This window comes from Suncus etruscus, chromosome 4 (assembly GCF_024139225.1).
Source record: "Suncus etruscus isolate mSunEtr1 chromosome 4, mSunEtr1.pri.cur, whole genome shotgun sequence".
Lineage (NCBI taxonomy): Eukaryota > Metazoa > Chordata > Mammalia > Eulipotyphla > Soricidae > Suncus > Suncus etruscus.
Genome location: NC_064851.1, coordinates 164,921,871 through 164,931,946, shown reverse-complemented (window position 1 = coordinate 164,931,946; position 10,076 = coordinate 164,921,871).

The window sequence follows — 10,076 nt, the reverse complement described above, 5'->3', positions numbered from 1 at the left end:
TTCAGCATTTATATTTAACAAGTTAACCCTCAGCAAATTGTTTACTCTTAATATGTCTGGTATGTCTTTTAGATTGACAATAGGTATTCAAAAGAGAAATTTAGTATCTATTATCTTCAACTGAATATAACATTTATGTATTCCTTAATTATGAAAGAAAACATGGCTTTAAAGTTTATTACAAATTTCAACTAATAGATATATAGCTAAATAAGTTATGATATTTGGAATGATCTACATTATGAATAAAACATTATACAGATTTAAGTCCATGGGCATAATAAGTTCTAATATATACTTTTAATGTTTAGAACAATATTATGGCATGGTTGTACCAACTGAAAAATATCTATTTCAAACAAGTATATATGTGAATTATAAATGTGTATATACCCGAGAGCTAGCAGTACGCTTTACTCTAGAGGGAAGTAGGATTGGTAAGCAGAGTGGAAATTTCCTGTATTATAAATATTCACTTTCATAAAAATAATTTTGTGACAAAGACTATTACTTTAGTGCTTCAAATAAACATGTACTTATGTTTTATTGCGCACTTGTGTATGATATAAAGCAATATAGCATAGTGAGTATGACTTCAGTTTCCTGTACCACGATGCCTCTGCTAAATGTAGATTGCCACTATCTGTATAACCTTGGCTAATGTGGTCTGTGTATTAAAGTTAATAATAAAAGTGTTCAAATCACAATGTAATAAAATAATGTAAAATAAATAAAAATATAAAACAAAAATTATTTTTGTAAGTTATGCTTGTAATTTTTTCATTGAAAGTCATTTACAGTAAATAAAAAGGCCTTAAAATATTGGTTATAATTTTTATTCATGAAAGTGATTATGTGAAAGTGATAGTATAAATACAGAATCAGAAGGATAATCTTATAAAGATATAGACAAAGATATAGGTTATATTATAACCACAATTAAATAATGTCCCTGCAAACTTTAGTTTCAAAAATCAAATTAATTTAGAGCACAGGGGCCAGAGTGGTGGCACAAGTGATAAGTGTGTGCTAGCCTAGGGCAGACTGTGATTCGATTTCCCAGCATCTCATATGGTCTCCCAAGCCAGGAGTAATTTCTGAGTGCATAGCCAAGAGTAACCCATGAACACCACTGGATGTGCCCCCCCAAAAAAAAATATATATATATACATATATATAAAATATATATATATAATTTAGAGCATAGTATAATGAAAAGAATGAATTTTAAGAACTCTATAACCAGAAAAGTTAACAAATATTGGAAAATTTCAAGTTTGAAATACAAAAGCAAATATGTCACAACTAACCTCATTTATTATTTGTTTATAAAGTGTCAAGAATGTAAAATGTATGGAGATTAAGAGAGATTATATCTGGTTCTAAAGAGGGAGTACTGTGGAATGACACTTACCTTTAACACAACCAAATATGTTCAATCCATGGTATACTATATGGTAACTTAAGACTTATTGGAAGTGATATTGAGTTTAGAGGCAGGAATGGGGCTTGAGCACTCAGCACTGCATTAACTCACCTACCAATATATATATAATATATATTATATATAATGTCATAATGACTTTTAATTCTTTTAATATATCTTCTACTCTTACAAAAATAGTTGGGAATATTTTTTCCTATTCTCTATTTTTATTTCCTTCATAGTATTTACCATGTATGTTTTACTTATTTATGTGTTCTTAAATAATAATGTTTTGCTAAATTATATTAGTTTTCATATTAAACTATAAGTTAAAATGGTATTTTTACATTTTTATGAATTTCTTAATGTGGTTCATATCAACCACAATAGTGAGTACAATCAAAGGAACAGTATAAAAACAACCATTGTTTGTAGAAAAATTTTTGTGCATTACCTCTATAATAGAATTTACCCATCAAGTGGAGTAGACATAGATCCTCAGTGTAACCACAGAAACAAGAGATTGGATAAAGACATTTGGCGAAATCTGAAATAAATTTTATTGTGAAATGGTATATAAAAAACCTTTTTGGGGGCTTTTTTGGCCACACTCGTTTGATGCTCAGGGGTTACTCCTGGCTAAGCGCTCAGAAATTGCCCCTGGCTTGGGGGGACCATATGGGACATCAGGGGATTGAACGGTGGTTCTTCCTTGGCTAGCGCTTGCAAGGCAGATACCTTACCTCTAGCGCTACCTCACCGGCCCCAAAAACTTTAACATAAAAGGCAACCACAAAGAGAAATAAGGGAATGTTTCAGAATTACCAACTAGAATATGAATAGCTGAAGATATTTAGGAAAATGTATTCCCCCATGGGCCAAATGTCAAAAATAGTGAATGAGTTGAAACTTCGTAAACTAACAAATAACATTGCCATTGTTACAGATAATTAAAGGCTATCAATAATACTTGACAAAAGATTAAAAGATATCAAGTTGAGAGAATAAACAGGTCTAAGTTATAGAAAGAATAATAAACAAAGAATCAAATTTGTACTAGTGCCTAAAGACCCAGACCACTGTTTTTTTTAATTATTTTATTTAAACAACTTTATTACATACATGATTGTGTTTGGGTTTCAGTCATGTAAAGAATACCACCCACCATCAGTGCAACATTCCCATCACCAATGTCCCAAATCTCCCTCCTCCCCACCCAACCCCCACCTGTACTCTAGACAGGCTTTCTTTTTCCCTCGTACATTCTCATTATTAGGATAGTTCAAAACGTAGTTATTTCTCTAACTAAACTCATCCCTTTTTGTGGTGAACTTCATGAGATGAGTTGTAACTTCCAACTCTTTTCTCTTTTGTGCCAGACCACTGTTGATAGAGAAACCTAAGTGGCACTTGAACAAACACTGAACTATATCAGTCATGCAAACACTTCTTTGAGGGAGATCATATTTTTATTATTCTAAAATGAAATTATTACTCTTGAGTTAAGAATGCTTGTTTTCCAAGACATCTTCACATAAGTATATATAAAAATGCAATCTATAACAAAATTAGAGTGTTGTGTACACACACAATGTAGAAGCACAAATACAGTGAGGAACTAATTTAGCGATGTCCAGTTGAAAAAAATAAAAAGAACACTTAGGAGTGAAAATTTATTCAGCCAACACTGCAGAATTAGGCTCTATCAGGCTCTCAGGGGCTGCAGTGCAAGATACCCCACACAAAAGCAAGGAGGTTGCCATTGTGGGTACTTGTGGGCTGCTGCTTGGAGGGCGATTCTGCACCTCCTAACAGGTATAGAAAGAAGTGAGGGCAGACTACCAGTGTTGGAGGACGCCATTGTGGTGCTTGTGAGCTCAGGCTTGGAGGACGGTTCTGCACCTCTTCACAGATACATGAAGGAGACATGAGGGCAAACTACCAGCCTCCGCTGCCATTGTTGGCACTTGGAGATTGCTGGCGGAGGGCAACCCTACTCCTTCTCACAGGTATTGGGAGGAAAGAGACAAGAGAGCAGGGCCAAACCTTGGTGACCACCATCATTATCCATGCATAGGACAGCACTCCAAAAAAGGGACCAAGTTCCACACCACAGGAGACAAAGTAGGGCTGAATCCCAAAGGCAGAATGCTCTGAGCCACAAAATGCAAAGAAATATGGATAAACAAAGACAGATAATAGCAGCCCTGGATATAGAGAGAAATCCTAGCAAGTTTCCAAGCCCACCAAAACTCACAAGCCCAGTAGATGAGGACCTAAAAGTGGCAATGAAAGCCTTAGCCATAGAAATAAATGAATCACTAGCTAACAAGTTTAAGAAATCCATAGATGAACAAATCAACCAATTCAAAAAACTTTTACATAAGATGAGATAGTCCAAACAAACAGAATTAAAGGAAATAGAAAAACATCTTAGCAAGCTATAATAGCAGAATTACACAATTGGAGAATCACATAGAGCAGGGGTCTCAAACTCAAATTTACCTCAGGGCTGCAGAAGGCAAAGTAGGGGTGAGGCAGGGCCACATAAAAGATTTCACTTATCAAATATTTGCAATAAAAAATCACATTAGTAAAAAAAACACCACAAAAAATAGCATTAAACATTTACATACCCCAAACGAAACTTCTCGGGGTATGCAAATATTTAATGTGATTTTTTTCCTTACTAATGCGATTTTTATTGCGATTATTTGGTAAACGAATAATCGCGAATACTGAGATATTTGAAGGCCAGCTGCGGGCCACAAAATGTTGTACTGAGGGCCGCAAATGGCCCAGAGGCCGTGAGTTTGAGACCCCTGACATAGAGGAACGTGAAGAAAAACTACAAGCCAAAAATGTCAAAGAAGCCAATAAGGAAGCAAGAGGTAAAGCATTGGAAGAAAATGTTAGATATTTAATGAACAAAGACAAAAAAAATCTACAGATTGTAGGAATACCAGCAGGGGAAGACATAGGGAAAGGGGAGGAACAAGTGGTCAGAGAAATAATAGCAAAAAACTTTCCCACTCTCTGAAAAGAGGCTCTGGTGCAAATCCAAGAGGCGAAAAGATTCCCTAATAAAATAGACCCTAATAAACCAACACCAAGACATATAATAATCCAAATGGCAAAATAAATAAAAAATAAATCAAAGAGAAAGATGAATTCCTTAAAGCTGTAAGGGAGAAAAAACCTCAAGTACAAAGGAATGAACATAGAATCAAAACAGATTTCCCATTTGAAACAATCCAAGTAAGAAGACAGTGAGTGGGAGAACATATTTAAACTACTGAATGAAAGAAACTTCCAACTTGGAGTCTACTACCTGGCAAAACTCTCATTCATATGGGAAAGAGGACTAAACACATTCTCAGACAAAAAAGAACTCCCATTATTTGCACTACCCAAGCTGAATCTAAATAAACTACTCAGAGATGAATTGATCAATCCAATACTTAATTGTAGCAACTACCCTACTCAATACAATTGCACAAAAGCCCTCTCTGAAAATAATCTCCTAAATGTCATTGGACTAAACTCTCCTATCAAAAGACACATAGTAGAGAGTTGGGTCAGAAAACAAAAAAACAGATTTCTGCCTCCTGCAAAAAAACACAACTAAATTTACTGGATAGACACAGGCTAAGAATAAAAGGATGAATTGTCAAAATCTGTGAGACACAACAAGATGCCCCACACTGGAGATGTATATTTACTATTTTCTTTAGATACAGGAAAGAGATGGCATTTCCACTAGAGATGATGAAATCAGGCACAAATGGAAGTACCAGTATTTAATTGGGACAAAAAATAGTAAAAAAAAATGGATGAAAATTTTGCTAAAATAAAAGAATTTATTTTGATGAACACTTAATATTCATTTCTCAAAATGTTCATGTCTAATGATCCTACTTCATTTTCAAGTAGCAAGTATAATATCACTGCTTTCATTTGTGAATTAATAAATATTTCATAAGGTGTATAGAGTAGGTTTCTGCAGTTAAATTACACCATTACAGTCATACTACAAAGTTTTTTAGCATTTGCATTCATTGAAAGAAAATGACATTATCCTTTTCAGAGTTTCAAAACAATAAAGATAAAAGAATTTTATGTTTTTTTTTGTTTGTTTTATTTTGTTTTTTCAGGCCACACCTGTTTGATGCTCAGGGGTTACTCCTGGCTAAGCGCTCAGAAATTGCCCCTGACTTGGGAGGACCATATGGGATGCTGGGGGATTGAACCGTGGTCCTTCCTTGGCTAGCTCTTGCAAGGCAGACACCTTTCCTCTAGTGCCACCTTGCTGGCCCCAAGATAAAGGTTTTGTAGAAAAACTTTGTACCAGAGCAAGATACATCTATCTCCTCTACTGTTGCTTTAGGTTCTATAAGAAGTTAGTTGTGAATTTTCCTTCACTTGCTATTTGTTTCTTATAGCTAGCTATGAATGCAACTCATTTATAAATGATAATACATTTCAATCTAACATAGTGTTTATTGCTCTGACATTTACAAATACAAAGCTGTGGGTACACATTAATATGGCACAATGTTTATTTAAGTGTGCAAAATAAATGGGATACTCTGACTAATAAATTTTAGGTTGCATTATAATTGCATGCAGTAGGATGAAAATATTCTGGGGGAGGGAGGAATAGCACAGCTCAAATGTCCATTATATTAATTTATTTTTACTAGTGTTTCATGTAAAATAAAATATAGAAGTTTTTGAATCAGACAAATTGAAATGCATTGTTTTTAATTCATATATTTGGAAAATGAATCCTAAAATATATATATATATAAACAATCAAAACTATTAAAATTTTTGAAAAGAAAATGCAATCTAAGAAAGAGTAGTGTTCATATATGCCTTTGAAAAATAATTTCAGTAATTTTAATATTTATCTAGAATAATAAAAACAACTTAAAACCTAAGTATTAAAGCAAACTCTTTCTACACCAATTACCGTCTTTTCCAATTACATTTTCCACTGTGTACACAGCTACTTGACTTCAGAATAATTAGTATAAAGAAGAAATCTTTAGGAAAACAGAGGGCATCAATACCCAACAAAAATGAAGGCAGTAGAAAAAAATATGTGCATAACATCCTCTTCAAAGTTAAAAATAACAATGACAATAAACACATATAAATACATAGCATGTACAAATTAATTTATATGTATAATACACATATGCATATAATAATTAATAACTAATACAGTAAATAGACACAACACTAAAATTATCAATAAATACAGCTCCCTATAAACTTATCTTAACAGCACATGAACAGAACATTCCTGTTCTCAGTGAAATGACTGAAAGAGTTTCCCCATAATGAAGATTACTTTTAGACTCTTCTATGTTTATCCCTCTCCCTCTGACTCAGTTCAGTCAGCATGACAGTCTCATGTCTATCCATGTATAAGCAAATTTTAGTGTCTGTAGACACATTTTGTTATAGCTTTAGGTGGGGAAATTGCTATTGTCATTTTTGGGTAGTGTCTGAGAATTCTGCATATAACAGTTCTTCAATCAAATAATTTTATCGTCCATAGAGTAAATTGTATTGAGTAGGAAAAATATTTCATAACATTTCACCACAATACTCTCAATATTTAATCTCTGTCCTTTTTAGCTTCCTTTTAGCTTCTTCTGATAGAGCTTTACTAGTAAATTACTAGTAGCTTTACTAGTAAATTACATATAATTGTAATACTTACATCAAATACTCTGGTATCTATACGTTTCTCTTTTTTAGGAGAAATTTTATTACAATTTTAATAATTTTTAAATGTATCTTAATCACCATAATATTTAGTTACAAAGTTGTTTATGGTTTAGTTTCACTTATACAATGTCCTATACATGTCTCTTTACTGGTGCACATTTTCTACCACTAATGTCCCAAGTGCGCTTCCCATCCTTCTCCCCATTATCCCATCTACCTGACATTTTAGCGGATATTTTTTTCTCTCCCTCTTCCATCATGGGCATCAATTTGCAGTATGGTCCAACAATAAATTTCCTGTTAGTTGTAAAACTGATTCTTTGTATGTAATTTTCCTTTTGATCTTGTTGCTTTCAGTATTTTATTTCTATAAATGGTTTTGACCATTGTGACTAAGATGTGCACTGGGTATTTTTGTTTGTTTTTTTGGGGGGGTTGTTTGTTTTGTTTTTGTTTTTTGGGCCATACTCGGCAGCACTCAGGGGTTACTCCTGGCTTAAAGCTCAGAAATTGTTCCTGGCAGGCTTGGGGGACCATATGGGATGCTGGGATTCAAACCACCACCCTTCTGCATGCAAGGCAAATGCCTTACCTCCATGCTATCTCTCCAGCCCCTGCACTGGGTATTTTAATTGAGTCTCTTTTAGCTAGTTTCTTTGGGCATTCAGGATACAGGGGTGAGTGCTCTTTAACTCTGGAGCTTCTCAGCAATAATGTCTTTAACTCCTTTGTAGGTTTTTATTTTCTTCTGAATGTCTGGGACAATAATGATGTTGATGTCATTTATGTTTAATCTATTCTAAAGTTCTATTATTATGTAGTAATTTATTTTGATAATTTTCTCAAACCCTATTCATTTATTTTGAGAGTTTTTTGTCTTAGTTTTTGTCTGGAGGTTTTTGCACTTCATTTTAGATATACTGACTGTCTTCAACAGCTATTGTTCTACTGGTGAGGCCTCCGATGCATATTTTTATTTTGCTTACTAAGTGTTTCCGTTGTGATATTCTTGTTTCTATTTTTATCATTTCTTCTCTCATATTTTCCTTGTTTAATTGTCAGTATGTTCCATTTTTCCTTAAATTTCTTGAACATCCTAAATATTTCCACTCTGCACTCCATTTCAGGGTCTTTGTATAAATTGTTAGTACTAATTGGATCTGCAAGATTGCAATCTTCACCCATGAGTTGTGTTGGTTTTGCTACTGCTTTACCATGGTTCCTTGTGTTTTTATGTTCCTTCTTTTTTGTCACTAGGAGCCTTTCCAACTGTGTGGACTGAAATCCACTATGTTGTTGGAACTGTTACTGCAGGTCTCCCACACAGCAGCACCCATGCTCACGATGGATCTGTGCCCCTGCAAGCCTACCTGTTGCTGAGTCTACTCTCACCAGTTTGTTTTTTATTAACCATAAAACTTTCATAATTATCTCTGATTGAATACAGTGTAAAATCAGTATTTTGAGAGTGTCCTAATAATTTTGGTGATCTGTAAATTTGCCTATTTATTTTAGTTTTTAGTTTAACTTTTAGAACCATACACCATGGTACTCAGGTCTTACTTCTACTTCTCTACTCAGAGATAATTTCTAGTGTGTTTCAAAGGACCAAAGTGGTACCAGAAATTGAACTTGGTTTGGCCACATGCAAGGCAAGTACCTTCCCGATTGTACTTTCCCAGTGGATCTGATATATTTTATATTTAAATTTTTTAATTTATAAATACTGTGACTACAAGGTGGTTCATAATACACTTGTTTCTTTGTAAATAGTCATAAAGTCATTCTTGATTGAGTCATACAATGTACAGCACCCATCCTTTCACCAATGCACATTTTCTACCACCAATGTTCCTAGTTTCCTTCTTGTCCTGCCTACAGGGCAGATATTTTTCTGCTCTCTGTTTCTCTTCCATATCTTTCCTTTTAGACACTGTGGTTTGCAGTATTGTTACCAAAAGGGTATAATTGTATACCAAGGGACATTTACTTTATCTCCCTTGAGCATCCAGTTTTTGTCCAGTTTGACCAGTTTGATCAATTCCAACTGCCATGCCTTTTTCTGCCCTAATTATAATTCCTTGCTATTTGTGGGAAGCTTCCTACCATGGACTGGATCTTCTGGCCCTTATCTCTACTCTATCTGACTATTATTACCATACAAACTTTTTTATACCCCAAATATGTGCAATTATACTATGTCTATCTCTTTCCTTCTGACTCATTTATCTCAGCATAATGATTTCCATATCCATTCATGTATAAAATATTTCCTGACTTTGGCTGTTGTGAACAGTGCTTTTCCAGATTTTGGCTGTTGTGAACAGTGCTTCAATGAATATTGGAATGCTGAGGAATTTTCTACGTGTTTTGAGGACACAAAATTATATTTCTAAGAGTTTCACTGAATCATAGGGAAGCTAAATTACTACTTTCTTTAGTAATATCCATACTGTTATCCAAAATGGATGGAACATTCAACACTCAAAACAGCAGTTAATCAGAGTAATTTTCTCCTCACATCTACACCAGAACTGATTGTTCTTGTTCTTGTTCTTTGTGATGTGCGCCAGTCTCTGTGGCATGAGATGGTACCTCATTGTTGTTTTGACTTGCACTTCTCTGATGATTAGTGATACGGAGCATTTTTTAAATGTGCACTTAATCATCTGGACTTTAAAAAAATATCTTTTGTTTCTTCTCCCCATTTTTTGATGTGCTTATATATATATTTCTCTTACTACATTCTACAAGTACCATATATAGCTTAGAAACAACACCATATCAGATGGGTACTGGGTAAATAGCTTCTCTGATTTCATTGGATAGTCTTTGTATCCAATCACTGTTTCCTTTGAGGTGCAGCAGCTTCTTGGTTTAATGTAGTCCCATTTGCCCATTTGTTTAT